A 17,402-nucleotide genomic window follows, 5' to 3' on the forward strand; every position below is an offset into this window, starting at 1 on the left:
ACAAACTACAATTTCTGCACATGCAAAAAACCTCTTTGAATGTCCCTCCTTTTGTATGTTTAATAGTGCTTGTCATCATACTGCAACAGTGTGCCCTTCATAATTATATTCACATATTTTTGTAGTTTTTTCCAAGGTCAGAGGATTATGTCTGCACATTTCAATAATTAGTTATACAGTGTATGGTAAGTGTCTTATGGATTCCCTTTATCATATCTCTGCACTGTTGAGCAAAATCATAACAGAGTTCTTAAGTGAAAGTTCTTGTTGAAATGCAGGATTTTTGTAGACATGTCCCCAGCTCCCACTGACTAACGTAGAGGAGATGCCACTGTGTTCTTGGGATCATCAGTATGTAGCTGCACCTGCATGGATAATGCTGTTAATGGCAATTTAATATGAAGCCTTAAAAGTTTCAGGTTTATTTTTTAAAGAGAAGGAAACAGAAACAATATTTCTGGTTTGCATTGTGCCTTGCATTTCTCAAAGAACTTTCAGGAAAAGACAGGCTACTGATATTCTTCCTGTGTCCTCTTCTGCTCCTCTAGAGCATACAACTGGAAGTTAGTTAGATGTTATTAATGCAGGAAATAACGTAGGCTTTCAATGTACCATGGACACACTTAAAACAGTAAAAGAAACTCAGGACTCAGGAAAAGGAATAGACTATTTGGTCTAGACTGGTATATAATATGTGCCATGTATCTCAAACTGGGTCACAGGAAGCTTTAGGAATCTGCAGGCTCATTACTGTGGATAAACATGTGCCAGCTGAAGTCTTCAGGGAAACCAGGGAGAAGACAAACCCTTTGAAATGACCAGGAAATCACAGGTTTTCTTGATCAAGAATGAAAACTTACAATGCCTCTAATGGTGTTGGTAGACTTCTATCCACAGAGCTCAGGACTTCAAGGCTGTCTGGAGAGGCAGGCACCCAGCAGGAGCCCAGAAGCTGCTGACATTCCCAGGGTGGCAAAGGACACTGGCCCGTGGGCAGAGAGAGCCCAGAGCAAAAGCCAGCCCAGCACTTTTCATTGCTAGTGAGAGCTGGAAATGACAAGTCTGCAGACTGTCACCCATTGCAAATCTTTGTCTCCTCCTTCCCCTTGCCCTCTAAGTTTTACACTTTTCTCTTCTCCCCCATCTTTCTTAAAATATTTCTTTCACTCTCTGCAACCCTTCTTTCTCTTATTTCTTGGTTGTATTATCACACTGAAGCATTTAAGAGAGTCTCTAATGAAACAGGACTTGTGTTGCCAGCAGTCATTTTTTCTAAGGTGTAATCAACTAACTGATAAAAATAGCTGATTATAGCAGCAAGTTCATGCCACAGCAGTAAAGAGAGGCTAAACATTTCCATTACAAGACCCATTACTGAGAAGTTTATAGCTCAGTTATTAAAAAGAAGGTGTCATGAAATTTGGCATTTGTAATTACAGCAGAGTTGTTCTGAGTACACTATTTAAAAATCTGGTTTATTTTGTTGCTTTCTATTTCACTGTCATGGTCTATTGGCATAGAAACAATAAATAATGAGAGAAAAAAAAGCCTATACTAATGCTAGTGGTAAATGGTAGAGGTGGATAAATAGTTTGAAAAAGCAGACTAAAAATTGATGCTCAGGTCTTCAAAGAGGTGCCCTTAAGCCAAGTCTGAGCCCATCACACATCAGACAAGCAGAAAGCCAGTACCACAAAACATGTCCTGGTTGCTTTGGCCATTGTGGCCCCCGGATGGACTGGGTGCTGTAGAGCCTAGGTCTAGGACTAACACTAGCCTTGGACACCCATGGAGACTTCAGAAATTCCTGTAGGTGGTGATGAGCCAACTTCACTTCTGAGACCACCTCTTCTGCTTGCTTTTTCCTTTGGGAAGATCTAACTCATTGCTGATGCCTTGTCAATAATACTCATTTTATCATGAGAGGTTCATGTTGTGACCTGACCCAGAGGAAACTTTCAGAAGAGGAAGAAGTTGTCTTGTTTTTTGCTTCAGACTAACCAGGTCTTTGTGGCCACTGTGTCCTGGTTTCTGCTTTCCCCTTAGAATAAATTTTGTTCTCACTAGAGGTAAATTTAGTTTATTTCACACTAGGATTTTCTCTTTTAAAGCAGATTTTTAGGCTGTTGGAAATTCAATTTGGGCATAAAAGAGTGGTGTGTAGTATCTGGGATGTGTTCAAGGTCCAGAGAAGACAAATGAAATTCAGTAGATTAAATATATATTGCTAGAAAAAGAATTATATTAGTGTAGCTTTGAAGGACAGTAAAAATAATAAAAGCATTTAAATGCAGAAGGTGTACATTTTGTGTCACATATATAAATATAAAATTTTAATGTTTTTATTAAATATTTGAAGTTGTTTTTTGAGAAGAGGCTGGGTTTGTATTAACAGTCCCTTCATTTGGGGTCACTGAATGGAACTATATTCAATGTTGCCATAATATTTTCTTTTTTCTCCCCATCTCCCTTCCCTTTTGAATGAAAGTTCAAATGAAAAGTGTTCAACTTGGAGAATATGAGCAGACTTGTTTATTGCAACAGAACTACTTATATGCTTACAGATAAGAAATTAGAGAAAGGCATGCAAGGATTGCCTTCATTTCAATATGTCTAAATAAGAGGTGAGCTGTTTGAAATTTTAGTGATGTCCATTTCCTCTCAGGTCGGGGTATGTTCCTTTGGTTTTAACAATTGCAGACAGGTTTGTATTGGTGTTATTTCCCAGGGATTTAATTTTTTTTCCTCATTTATGCTTCATTCAGTCCTGGCAATATTTTAGGTGGTTTTTTACATTTTAAATGGAGGTTCTCTTATCTCAATGTATGTATTTCTCTGCATTTATGTTTTGCTAGAACGTTGCCTTATTTTTCTGCAATGCTGTAGCTAATTGTTAAATTTTCTTTACCATTCTGCTGTGTTTTATTTTTTTTTCTGGGAGAGGTGTTTTTTTAAAAACAGATAGGTATTCAAGAACCTCCATTTACTGTACCTGAATTGTTCCAGTCAGGGTGAGCAAATACTAGAGAAATGTTGTTGACTTGAAATTTTCAAAGATGTACCAAAGGCAGCCACCTGGAAATATTAAACAGGGAGGGTTGAGGTATTTATGAGGAGCACCGTGGTGGATTTCTCTATCAGGATTATGCTAAGAGACATTGTTTATAAACGGATTATGAGCTTCAATCATTTTATTAGGATTTTTATTTCTTCACGTTAAAGCCAGGTGCATTAGAGTTGACCCACACTTTCTGCAATTGCTGAGCAAGCTGATCCCCAGATACCTGAAGAGAGTTTCACAGTGTGTTTGGTAACTGTGTCATTTGGGAATGTGAGTTCGCCTTCAATTTTAAGTTTGTCTTTTCTTTTAAATAGTAAAATACTTCTAGGAATAGGGCCATAGATAGGAAATTCTGACCCTGATTTTCTAATGTTCATTTGTTGGCTGTTGCAGACCTGAGCTCTTCACTGCTTCTCTGTCTGGCCACCTTGCTGGAAGGGGTAATGCCTGCAGACATGAAGTGAGAACACATTGCTGATGAGCTGCTTGTGCCCTTTAGATCTTAGTTTTGCGTGGATTTAACTTGCCTGGACTGGATACAGTTGTTTGTGTGCAGACAAGATGGTTATGTGCAAATGCCCCATTAGACTTCAATCAGAAAACCCTTTGAGGAGGAAAGAGTAGATATTCCACAGGCTTACTGGTCTGAAGATGAATGGTTTGTCTGTGAGTCTGTGGCCTGTGTGCACTGTGGCTGTCCATGGAATACCCACTCCCTGCTGCCATACAGCACAGTCTGACAAATCGTGTGTTTTTACTGTGCTACCATGCTAAACCCTTGCTTTGCTAACATGTTCCTGGGGCTGCAGTCTGGAGACAGAAGTCAGAAGACATTTCATTGGTTGAATGTATGTGGAATGAAAACTATTTCCATTTGAGAGCAACATCTCACAGGGGGAAGGGGAGGAGGGAGGGCACAGGAGGAGTGTGTTGATTAGGACTGACATGTGCCTGAATATCTGATGTGGCTTTCACACTTGGAAATATTCAGGACTCCATATGTTCCAAAAACCCCACTGAACAGTGCATATAACATTGCCTTTATCATTCTTTAATCTCAGTTTAATTGCTGTGGTCAAATTACCCCACACTTAATAACCCACAGCTTGGTATATTATTTAATATGGTTGACACATACTTTGTTTTAAATGTCAGTGCTGGTAAAGCCCTAGAGTTGGCAATGCTGTGCATGATAGATGGCAGAGGAGATGGATCATCTGTTCTTTGTCTGTGCTGTTGGTATGTTGGCTGCAACTTTTTCAACTGTGACACTAGACTCATGCCAAACCCAAAGCTACTGAATGGGTAATATTATCCCTTGTATCTGATGTTTTGTAGCTGATCATTCTCAATTTCTCTGGCTTTTTTTGCAAGAATGTGTAATATTATATCACCCAAGTCGAAGTGGTGAACTAGTGTTGTTTCAAATGGCTTGATTTAATTATTTCAGCACCCAGTGGCACCTTTGTTATTAAAGGATTTTCACAAAGCAGTACATAGTCTAATTATGAATTTACACAAGAGACCGTAACAGCATCTGCTGGGTAAATAATATACATTTGTAAAATGGTCTAGCTACTAATTTACACAGCCGACCACTGAGACACTGAAAGGCTGTGACATTCTGTCATGTTAGCTCTCAAACACTTCCAACATTCCAGCTTCTCCTTACAACTGTTAACAAAACAGAGAAAATCAAGTAACAAAAACTCTCCTAGAAAAAACCAGGACTGTTTGGCATTGGTGGATTTAGCTGCAGTTTCATTCAGAGTTTTGTTCTTGTCCCCAGCTGGTAGCAGAGCATGGGAAGTGCTATCACACATATTTTGGGGCCCACATCTATATCAGCACAAGCATGCAGGTTCAGAAGGAGGTGCACAATTTCATTCTGGATTGCTGGCTGTGCTCTCTTGGTGCAATCTGTCCTCAGACCTCTGGAGATTAACATCTCCAGAGATTTTCTCCCTGCACGAGAGAACCCAGGGTAGGAAATACATGCCTCTGTAACTCCTGTGTCACATCCCTACAACAATGTTCAGACTTCAGCCAGGACATGCTTATCTGAAAAATCTTTGCCTGCAATCTTGGTTCCTCGCAGCTATAAAAGTTTGGTGCCAGTTGCAGCAAGTCAGGGGCTGCACTGACTTGTCCTGTGAAGACTGGTTGGTCTGAAACCTGCAGATGCAAATGAAGTTCACTCATTGAGAACAATTTTTTTTTTTTTTTTGCATCTGGGTGTTGATACAGAGGCACAAATTACCCATTTCTGAGAGCAGCTATGATGAATTCATGCAGCTCCTGGGTAACAGGACGATGACAGCTGGGGAGTAAACCCCTGGTGTAAGGTAAAATTTTTGCTGGATCAGTGAGACTGACATTCCTAGTCTGGAACCCATTAGTGATTAGTGAGAATAAGATTTAAGATTTCTCAAACCCTCAGCTAAATGCAGCTTTGCAAACTGGAAAGTAGAGCTTTAGCCATAGCTTAGTGCTAAGAAGAGAAGAGCTCAATGTTAGGAAATGCCTCAAGTATCTTAACTATCTGTGGATATTTTTGTCTGCCAAAAAAACCCAAACCAAACTGAAAAATTCTAAAGAGAAAGAAATATAAAGCAGCATCCACCGTGGGATCCTATCTCTTCCTGTGTTTCTGGAAGGAGAACATAGTGGTTTCATTGCCATCTGTGCAGTAGGATGCCCATCAACTTGAACTCTTATCTTTTGCAGGCAGAAAACTGGACAAGCTCTCCCATAGCAAATCCCTCTTTATTTCCTCACAGCTGTCTCACCTATGTAAGCTGCAGAGCCTTTTCCAGCAATGCTGAGAAAAGATTTATGTCTGCAGTACAGGAGAAAGTCTCCTTCCCTGTTTAAGTCTGAATTCTACATCAGCAGGCTGCATCTGGGGAAGGGAATTCAGACTGGTTTCCCCAAGTGCTCTGTTTTCCATTTAAACATCATGCTTAGGAAATGATCACAACAAAGCTTGTGTTTCTCTTTAAAAGCACATCCGTGCAGCACTGTTTATTCAGAAAAGAAAACCAATATAGCTATTTTTCTTGATTCCTTGAGTATAGCATGGGACAAAGGAGAAAAGAATGGGAAAAGGTAGAATTAGAGACTCTGCTTCCTCAAGAGGAGTGATGATTCTCCTTAGTTATGCCTCTTGCTCCTCCATTACATGTGATGTAATTACTCTCAAAATTATAGGAGAGTGGTATTGGAGAAGAAAATCACCATTGCCCTAAAACAAAAAGACCTCTTTGAAATTACATATCAGACTGTCAAACTGTTGGAACTAAATACCTGATTTGTTTGCATATAAGATTCTTTTAACAGTTAAATATTTTAAGCACTGGATTGCATTGTTTACTGAATGAGCAGCAATCTGTAAAGGATCCAATTTTCATATTGACCAGGCAGAAAATACCCTCTGATAAAGGAGAAATGTTTGTTTATTGTGCATATTGTCTCTTTTGCCTCACGTTGCCTTTATATCACAAGCAACATGGCAGTTTGTTGAAAGAAAAGAAATAGAATTTTGCTTTGTTACAGGCAGCAAAGTATCTTTACAAAGCTTTTGGCTCTTATTCAAGTGTATCACACCATTTGTGATGGCTTTATAAACTAAGCGTGGTTTAAGACAGTTAAGGATGAGTCAGACTGAAAGAAAACATACAATTAATACTTTGCTATAAATTTGGGATTAAGATTATCCATGAAAATCAGAACTATGACAAGGCTGTGCATCATGAATGGTGTTTCAGGGAGTAAGTGGGGAATTAAGAAAAACTGTGTTTAAGATGAAAGCTGCTTTCATTGAAGACAGGATCATAGCAAAAATGTAACAGGAGAAGTGAAATATAATTAGGAACGTGACATTAATACTGGATTTGCAGAATGTTGCCCAACAGGTGGGTGGAGTTTATTTGACTTTGTTTCAGTTGGAGTATTGAAGCACACAGGTGCAGCCTTTAAAATTAATCTAGACTGTGAGAAAAAAGGTAACAAGAATATTCAAATACATGGGCTCACACCACCAGCATGTGTCCTTGCTCTTTCTCTTCTAGCTGTAATAATCACCTCCCAGTTAAGATGGTTCTTGCTCTTCCTCTGTCATTCCTTGTTTCTGCAGCTCTGCACTGGAAGGCAGAGGGGATATTGGGTTTCTTTTCATCACAGTGACAAGTCAGGGAAACATCTGTTTTAAACAAAATGTGCAAAAGGTTTGAAAAACAATTAAGGTGGGTTTTTTTGGCATTTTTTGTTTATGCCTGTTAGGCACTGATTTTTATTAAAATAAAATTTATGAGTATAATATGAAGAGAAGTCATTTAAAAGATTGAATTTGGAGTATTCAGAGAGGAAATCTGTGAAAGGCAAAATGTCCACCAGAATGGACAACAGGAGTTGCTTTCTGGACTCCAGGATGGAAGCATCAATAGAGATTGAACATTTGTTTCAGTTTATGAACTTTTTTGCAATCCAGCTAAAAATATCAGCACCACCTGTGATACGAGAATCAGATTTATTATCAGCTTCTCAGGAATTGCAAAACAGCCTAACTCCACCCGACTGTTAATAAATCAGGCGCTGAAAGCACTTCAGATGAGAACTTTGCTGAAGAGACAAGTACTCAGAAGGATCAAAGGCTTAAGTCAGTTAAACTGGCCATTTGCCCTTTTGGCATAATCAGAATGTATTTTCAAAAAAAGAAGGAAAGAGAAAAATAAATGTCATGATGCTTTTATCAGAGTAAGACAAATATTAAAGTGGGCACAGGCATCTCTCAGTCAGTCACACTAATTCTGCAAAACTGAGTTTTCTAACAGTGCTGAATTAGTAAAGCTTATGGATTTGGTCCAAAGCCCACCGAAGTCAACAAAAAAGGAGTGTTTCTTTTGATTTCAGTGGTTTGGATCTGGCTGTTGGAAGCTCCCTGCTTTGGACAAAAAGCATCCACCCTCCCATGAAGCTGACTTGTCTCTTCACTGTGTTCCCCTGACATCACGCACATGTAGAAAATTGACTGACAGTCAGGCTTCCAGTGAAAGAAATTGCCTGAAAAATATTGCAATATCCAGCTTCCTGGATTAATTAATAAAATTACTTGCTCTTCAACATAGATTACATGCTGGGCATTTAGCTGGTGTGCTCTGGGGAAGGGGTGAAAAAAAGGTTCAGTGGAGATGTAGGGAAGAGAGAGGAGGACACAGGTGAAGAAATACCATGAATATTGATTCATGATGACAGGAGTACTTTTTTAAACACTGCAGAGCTCTGATTTGCATGAACAATATTTGCCTAATTCAGAATCACTGAATATTCTGAATTAGAAAGGACCCACAAGGATCATCAAGTCCAAATCTTGAATGAATGGCCCATACAGGGATCAAACCTGCAATCTTGGCATTATCAGTGTCCTGCTGTAACCAACTGAGCTCATCTCAGGGTCTGAAACTGAAGCTGTCAGTAACATCAACATTGGCAGCTTTACAGGACTCCAGCTCTAACTCTTCTTTTTGCCCTTGCACTGGTATCAGCTGTAGGGATTTTATTTTTTAGTGTCATCCAGTCTCCACTTGTGTTTGAGTTTCCTCTTTCCTGGGTCCTCTTATGGGTGGTCTGTTGTAGAAGACAGGTTGTTGTTATGAGCTGTGTGGTTTTTCTTTTTCTGGATAACAATTCAAGTCATAAAGAGGATTTTTGGATGATGGTGTTGCTCTGTAGCAGTCTGGAAATGGTCAGGGAGGGGATGATCTTCATGGGTGCCTGCATTATGCTTGCAGATAATGGACCTTGTGGGCAGCAGGAAGAACCACAGGAGGAGCACAGGCAGGGCTGACGCACTTCTCCCACACTTGGTAGTGAAGCAGATGTGAGTCACAAACAGCAGGATGGGTGGAAATGGTGCTCTGCAAGAATTGAATGTGGAAACCCATGCTTTCAGGCTCCCAGTTGTGGTGCTGGGGGATAAAGGCTCTCTTTTTCTTGGGTACCCAGGTGCAGTGCCACTGATCTGAGCAGAGTTAGTCTGGTTATAAGTAGTGCAGGAGGGAAACCAGTCCTGTTCCTGTGGCAGTGGTGTACACCTGAAACCAATGCAGAAATGATGACTCACGGGTCAGCGTGTGACGCTCTGGAGTTGACTGTTTGCACATGTGGTTGGTTCTGTGCAAGAAACTGAAGAGCAACCTGGATTATACTGGGTTGAGTGTGTGAGGAAATCTGCGGAGTGGCTGAGAGCTGTGCATTTTCAACTGGACAAACATCAGACAAGAAAAGATCATGTTTGCTGTCCCTCTTTGCTTTGCTTTTGCAGGATGCCTGACGTTAAGAGAGCATGGGCATTCCCACAGTGACAGACCCATTCACACCCAGCACTGTGCTCTGACAAGAGCCATTTAAGCTTTGGAGTGATGTCTCCAAGCACTGTGGGGCTCCATCCTGCACCTTTACTAGGAATTCACAGAAGTGCAGGTCCTGATGTTTGCTGTGCAAATCTTCACCAGCCAGGCTGTGGTGTGCAAAATGAGAACTGCTGCTGATGCAGCCCAAAGACTTGTTTTCAGAGAGCTCATGCGAATTCCGCTTTATTACTGGCAATTGGAAAATTATTGTCAGTCCTATGCTTTAAAATGAATCTTGAGCAACACACCTGTTTTGTTTAGGGCTTGCTTCTCTGTTCACTGGGTTGGCAGCAGTGTTGAAGCTGGCAGCAGAAAGGTCAATATTTCTGTTTTAGGTCTTCTTTGGAGTATCAAAGATACTTGAGTATAAAAATTCTCAGTGTGGGATGCACTTCTTAATTAATTTTCAAGGTAGCATATTGCAGCTTGGGATGCCCTTCTGAAAGCCAGGAGAGCTTCCCACAAAGGGTGAGCTGTGCTGGCTCGGTGGGCACATCCTTCCCCCATGAAAGAACACATACCCCACAGTGTTAGCTTCCAGCTCTGCAAAATGACAACCACCACCTCAGCTTTCCCAAGATTAGTCAATCAGTTGCTTTTTAAAATTATGGATGCCTAATGTGGGATTACCTAGTGGATGCTTTTTTGATCTGTGTAGATACCAGCAAATTTTAGATTTGTTCCACTGTATGTATTAGGGCAAATTAGAAGCTCTGGAGTCAGGAAATTGCATTTTCTGTGGCTGAGACTGGGCTGCACTGCTCTTTTGATACAGAAATTTTAGGAACATTGATGGTTGAAGCAGACACATCTGCTGTTTGTAGTGATTCTGTCAACAGCCCTCATGGTATACAGCCAGCCTAATAATCACAAGTGCTTCTTTCTGTTTAAATCCCAGAAAAGGAACTGACATCTTTTATCAGAAAGACAGACAATCTGTGTCCCGTGACAATTCCAGATTATGGATCCCAAGAGACTTTCCTTACATTCTTATTTTATAATGGAAATCACAGTTAGTGCTGTTTACTTTCTATACCTCCACACAGTTTTCAAGGTGTTGCCAGCAGGACCTGTGCTGATACTGACATGTGTTGTTGTCACATTGCAAGATCTGATAGAACATCCTTATATATATAAATATCAGTGTTTTCTTGGATCTTCCTTTGCTTTCAGTGGCTTTGGAAATCGTGGCACTAGTTAATTCACATGCTTTGTCTATTTTGTAGGCTTTTTTCCTACTTCTAAGGAAAGACTTGTTCCTAGTAGACTGGTTTGGAGTATGACTCTCTTTTGCTGCTATTTTTATGGTAAGGAGCTATGTATATGACATTTTCTAGCATTTACTACAGAGTAGGATAAGAATAAATGTCTGGAGGAAAAGAGAAACACTGGTTATTTGGGAAAATAAGTGACTTATGTCTGATATTTTTTCTTTACAATATTCCTGTCATGCTGCTTTGAAGTTCACAGCCCAGACCCACATCAGAAGTGGGGGGGATGGACAGCAGAGCTGCTAAGGAAATGCAGGGTTCCAGCCACACAGCCTCACTCCAAAAAGCTGTTCATTGTCCTCTATTGTGATATAAAAGCTGAAATGCCACTCAAGCTCCTTCCCTCTGGACTTCCCTCACCCTGGGGATCAGTAGTACATGAGAATGACCCATCCTCGGTGTACTGCCATCCACAAACTCATGATTTGTCATGGTTGAAGTTCCTTGAAACTGAACTTTGGGTCTGTGAGAACAACAGGTTCTTCGTGCTGATCCCTTGTGATTTGATTTGCTCTGCCTGGCAGACTGTCAACCTTCTCTAAAGTTATAATCATCTGTTTGAGGCTTGGAGCACATTTTCAGTAAAAATGTTTGTTCCTGAGCTTACCTACAACTTGTTAATTTTGTAAACAATAAACAAACTAATATTAATATGTATTCATATCCTTTTTACCCACTTCAAGAAGCCATCCTAAAAACCAGTTCAGTAGTCCAGTTGTCAGTGGGTCCTACAGGAGACAAGTACACTGTATGTTTCATTTTTCTTACCAAAATATAATTAGTTTTTTTGCCACATGCAGAAGACAAGGAGTCTGGGTTTTTGTTTTTGAAGCCCACACAGTGCATTAGGTCAATCCAGCAGATGCATCTCAGGAAGGAGCTACATTCCTCTTATTTTTATTTGGACTTGAGGTATCAAAAGATGCTAAAGCCTTGAGTTTTCATGTCATGACACCTCATTTAGTTTACTCCTACACAAAATGATATGTTATCCAACCCAAGGGCTTTGCATCATGTGTCCACAAAGCAGGGTAGGAATCAACACATAAATCCAAAGCTTATTTTACTCCTTTTTTTTCTCTGCACCTTATATAAGGTGTCCAGCTGGTTTGTGGCAATGGAATAGTAATGACAGTAGGATGGTAATTTCATCTTGAGTTTTACAAGCAAGAGGAGGTGCCAAGAAGGAAAGCAGGTATGAAGGTTGCCAAATATATCTTCCATTTATCATCCCAGCTAACAGCGGCTAAATTATTTCTGAGTGGCACTTTGAAAAGGGAGGGGAGAAGAGAAGCACACACTAATATGTGCTGCAGAGGTGTCTCTGAGGAGTGGCTGGTGTGGCAAGCTAAAGTATAGTCCTTCCTGCAGGAGGAGTACAGTGTGTTACACATGCAGGAATTCTGGTCACGCTGTTGGAGCTGAAGTACCTGGACACATACCCAGATGGTCCTGTGCTAATACAAAAAGATTGATCTTTTTTATAGGAGCTGGAAATGAAGAGAATATTTTTGTCCAAATGGAGTGCTCTCACTTGGGGCTCCACCAATGTTTCAGTCCTGGACAGCATTTCCCATCCTCTTTTTGCAAAGTAAAGAGACTTCTAGAAATGTTTTCATATCAAATACCCTCAGAATTTAGCAAGAAGAAAGGGCATCTTCCTCTTTTGCTTTGCCATTTTCACCTAGTTTTGAAGTGGGGTAACTATTGCTTTAGACTGTGATAAGGAATGGGGCTGTGCTGATATAGCCAGTTCAGGATGTGGCTCATTGTATGCACCCTGTGAAGGTGTCACAGTGCTGTTCTGAAAAGAGTTACAAGCAGACAAAGCATCCGGTGAATGGAAAACAACCTGCTTGAGTAATTTCTACTTGACTGTTTTATAATATGGTATTTCTCATGTGCAGACTCATATTTACTTGTCTAACCATTGCCATTATTATTATATAGTAATTATAATTTACTTGTACAAATTAGGGGAAGGATTAAATGACATATAAAAAGCATACTGACCGGAACTAAATAGAAAATTCCAAGGAGTCCTTAAAATAAAGCTATTGTATAATACTTAATTGTACAATATAAACTGTAATTTCCCGAAAGACATTGTATTAATCTTACAGTGGTTAGCTATTCCATTTGGTCCATTTATAATCACTTTGAGCTACTTAAATACAAATTTTAAAAAGGATCAAACTTGTTTCCCACTAATATGCCTAGTGCTTTCCCCATAGCTTATTCATCTTCAAAGCTCTTCACCAACATTAGCTAATTATTTTTTTTTCTAATTAGTAGAAATTGACTATGGTCAAAAGGGCCATTCAGCAAATTAGCATGTCTCTACCTTCAAGTCTCAGAGCTTCTGACCCAGAGCTTTCAAATGGCTGATGAAGATATCAAACAGTGGTTTTGCTGAGCCCATAGTCAAGGCAGCCAACTGGAGAAAAAGACAGAAAGATAGAATTTTTTTTTTTAAAAATTACACCTCAGGGAAGTGTATCAAATTTCCTCATTCACAGCTTTCCCTGGAGGCAGCAGCATGGAGAATGCAGGGCCAGACCCAGCCTCCTTCTGCTCTGAGCACAGCTGCCTCAGACAGGGGCCAGGGGATACCTTGCCCTTATTCTAAAGACTTAAAGGCATGTGGGGTTTGTGGTGGCCACCTACTCAGAGGCCACTTCTGTTCCTGGGTGCTGGAGGTGGCACAGGTCACTTGTTGTTACTTGGGTGGTGTTCCTGTCTGTGTGCTGGCTGCTGGAAAAGCAATCTGAAGCTCTGTCCAAGTGTCAGCTTTGCCCTGGGCATGTGTTCTGTGCATTTTGAACTGTAAGATGGCAACACAACAAGATGGGTTTAAGAAGTGGTTTGGAGTTTTTTAAGCCCTGTTTGCATTTAAATTGTCCTTTCAAAAGGGTGTTTCTTCTGAGTCTTATGTGTAGCTACGCCACTTGCCAAGAGCTGCATTTCTCACTTTATAAGAGTTCATATGCACCTGTAACTTGATAGGTGTAACCCAAAGGTAGTAGAAAAGTCTCTGAAAATATGAACAAGTTCACCCTCCCTTTGTATTCTGAATTTCTTTACTTGTTCTTCAAAAAGGCAACAAAATGACAAATCCTCACCGAGCAGCAGCTCTGTTTGGCTCTTGGAGAACAGCTGTGAGTGTGAGACTTGTTTATGTTTCAGAAACGGTGAATGTTTTAACCCTGAACAACAGTGTGTGCTCCAGGAGATTAATATCTGCATTACATGGACTTGCTGAGAATAAATTAACTCTTGATGACACGATTACTGTCTTAGCAGTGTTCACCGCATACAATTGCATGGTGTCAAAGATATTAATGTGTTTTTGTGAAGAATTTAGGAAACAATTTATTTATATGACTGTGCTTCATTCCATATCACACCAGGACATCAATTAGCTACTATAGTCTGTAAAAGAAATGTAAATCATGTGTCTCATTGGTTATGAGGATAATAGTGGGCCAATAATTCACAAAGAATAATTCATTCTATGAATTGTGCCTCATTCTGTGCTCATGAATTGTTCAGAAACAGATACAACTTTTTCAAGTTTTCATTTTTCAAATTATTATAATGGATTCTTCTTGGTTACAGTTCACTCATGGAGGTTTTGAATATTAAGGACTTGAAATCTGGGGTGATTTTATTTGGTCACAAAGTACAATATATTTCTTTTCTGACTGAATCAGTACAATTTTTGGAATCGGCTGATGTTGTGAAGATTTGTGAGACAATGCAAACAAACATCAAAAATGTTTGTAAAATTTGTAAAATAGGGTACTGGGAAAAAAATTTCTTTTAACACTGGCCAGAAATACATAAAAATGTGAACCTCCAGAATGGTGAAAAGCTGAGTAGGCTTTAAAAAGGATTTATGTTGAGATTTGAAGGAAAACATACTCTGGGAAATAATATATAAAAATAAAATGTCCCTCCCCCCTGTTCAGTTTCTAAAATTAGGGAGTAAAAATGATTGCCTTAGGAAGATAATTAACTCTTTCTTTAAAAACAAAATTAATATAAGGGGAAAAAAAGACACAAAAAAGAGCAAAAATCCCAAACCCCAAGAAGTGTGTGGATTTCATTTCCTATTTATTTCTGCATAATCTTTGGCTTTACTAGAAAAAAAGTTTTGAAAGTTTTAGCATTTGCATTATTAGAAGGAGTTTGTGTTTGTATTGGCAGCATGAGAACAAGGAGAAAAACGGTAATTTTTCTAGAAAGTGCTGAGTTTTGTACAGCCCAGAGATGGTTTAAGAATTTTCCTTCATACCCCAGCTACATGCAATCAAAATAGAAAATATATATGATAAAAAATTAGGCATGATTTTGATTTTCAATATAGAACCTAAAATAATTTTCATGACTCAAATTTATCTTTTTTCCTGTAGGTGCTAGTATAAACTAGAGACGATTTCAAGCATGGCAATTTTTGATCCCTCAGTACAGCACATGTGTTGGAAGTGAGGTAGCTGGTTTTCCATGATACTTTATGCATGTTGAATATTGCATGGAAGGGTTGAACCTTGTTTTTCTCCCTTTTAGTGAAATTAGATAAGATGGAAAATTTGCAAGTGTTTCAGTTTGGTTTTTTTTTTTTTTTGTGTTTGATTCACACAGATACCCAAAGACTTTTTTCTCTGAACAGCCTACTGAGAATCTGAAATCCATCCTCTTCCCTCATATTGCCAGGCATGCCTTTCCCATGCTAATACGTTAAGTAACTTTTATTGCACTGAAGAGCATATAAAGTTCACTGCTTTGCCATGACCTTTTCTCCTTTAAATTGTTTCATCATTGTGACCAATAATGGACCAAAGAGAAGACGTAAAAATGTTAGGGACGTTTATTTCCAAGGAGGTTAAGCAACTTTTGCTATGCCCTTTTTACATTCTTCCAGACCTTCTAAAAAGAGACCGTAACATGACAGCGATGCCCCTCTTAATTACATTTTGTTGTCAGAGGAAGCATGCTTTAAAAGAACAGTAACCCAACACTCCTAGAGCTGAGGATTTCAATAATCTCAACCAGGTTCACAACATTTGGAAAACCCCAAACCTTCTGTCAAGCGACTGAAGCAAATTTTACGCATGCAAGAAATAAAGTCGTCTGGCACAAGGTTCTGTGTTATGGGGTTCGGGCAAAAGGATCTCGTTTCACTTTGCCAGATTTTCCTGAGCATTTGGACAGATTTCACAATGGCAATAGCTTATCAAAAATCCAAAACCTAAAGAAAAATGTACTCCTGCTGTACTTGTTTTCAGTAATGTTCATCTCCATCAGGTACTGAATATTGCCAGTCTAGTACTGAAATATTAATGACAGCTGAAGATTCAAAAAAAATTGGAGATACCAGTGGAATTCAGCAGGGTTCACACTTGGTCTCCTTCCTGGCCTTTTTTTGGTTGGCTACTAAACCAGGTTGTATTGTTTTTATCGCAACTACTGGTAGCTTTGTTCATAGCAAAGAAGAAAATTGCTCCTGGGTGAATCAATTTTATATTTTTTCAAGTTCTGTAATGATTTTAGAAGAGATTGTCAAGGAAAAGAAATCAGATTTTCAGTGGACTGCTACAGTGATACAGGATATATGGAATTAAAACCCAACAAGGGTGGGCAAAGGATAATGCATTGAATTTTTCAAGAGAATACAATGGGTAGGAAATGCCAATGAGAGGCATGAGCATTTACCCAAAATACAAAACGTTGTTGTCTGAACATATTCTAGAGTTCCTGTAGCATGCCTATTAGTTAGGTCGGTGAACCTGCTGGCCTTTTCTTGCAAGATGAATTGCCTTCACTCAGGACTGTCTGGGGAGCAGTGGAGCTGTTGTGGCATTTGCAAAAAAAAAAAACCAGGAAAAAGAAGGGGCTGTATCTCTCTGCCTTCCTCTGGGAAGACACAGCCTCTGTGTCCTGGCTTCTATTCGTATAGAACAAACATGAATACAGTCTGTACCAAAACTAAGGTCCTAGGAGCAAAAATTCTAGTCTCCTATTCAGGGCTTAAGAACAACCAAAAATTATATTGGTCCCAGAGCAGTTTTCATAGGTTGCATCAGACTGATGAACTCTGTGCATTTTGGGAGAGGCTTGCAGAGCCTGTACAAATATCTGCATAATTCAGATCAACCGTGCTCATATTTTAGGCATCTACCATCAGCTTTCATTGGCATGGTTCTGAATGATCCCTGTGGCCTAAAGCAGAATTGTCTGTTGGCCTGGTGTGAGCATTGAATCTTCAGGATCTGGAAAATGCTTTACAAATGAAGCAGAGTAGATGCAATACCCTGAGCAGCTCTTCCCATGGCCTTCAGGTACTGCTAAGGAGCACAAAGTATGGTTTTGTAACAACTCCTGAAACAATCACTCACAAGTATATTGAAGATGCACAGATCTGAGGGCATTTATCCAAAAGGAAGGATGACAAGAGCCTTTTGGAGGGATTTTTGCAGTCAAATCACTGGAAAACATCAATGCATTTGGCCATAGTATTATGCTGGGCAAAATTGCTAGGTAGGGTGGGATGTTATAATTTTTCCCCTTGGATCTCCTTTGCTGGCCATGGAAAGAGAACAAAGAAAGGAGAGGCTTTTAGCATTGTCCTTTGATAGCTGCTTTCATAAAGACAAAATT

The 17,402-nt window shown here is 39.6% G+C and overlaps 1 long non-coding RNA gene across 1 annotated transcript in view; it reads left to right on the forward strand.

Moving 5' to 3' along the window:
• Positions 1–2,536: 2,536 nt before the first annotated feature.
• The window catches only part of LOC137480971 (uncharacterized), a 47,347-nt gene continuing 32,481 nt past the window's right edge, over positions 2,537–17,402 (forward strand). Inside the window, exons 1-2 of the long non-coding RNA XR_011003221.1 lie at positions 2,537–2,624; positions 11,839–11,937. This is a non-coding gene — a long non-coding RNA (uncharacterized lncRNA). The remainder of the gene's footprint in view (positions 2,625–11,838; positions 11,938–17,402) is intronic.

This window comes from Anomalospiza imberbis, chromosome 12 (assembly GCF_031753505.1).
Source record: "Anomalospiza imberbis isolate Cuckoo-Finch-1a 21T00152 chromosome 12, ASM3175350v1, whole genome shotgun sequence".
NCBI lineage: Eukaryota > Metazoa > Chordata > Aves > Passeriformes > Viduidae > Anomalospiza > Anomalospiza imberbis.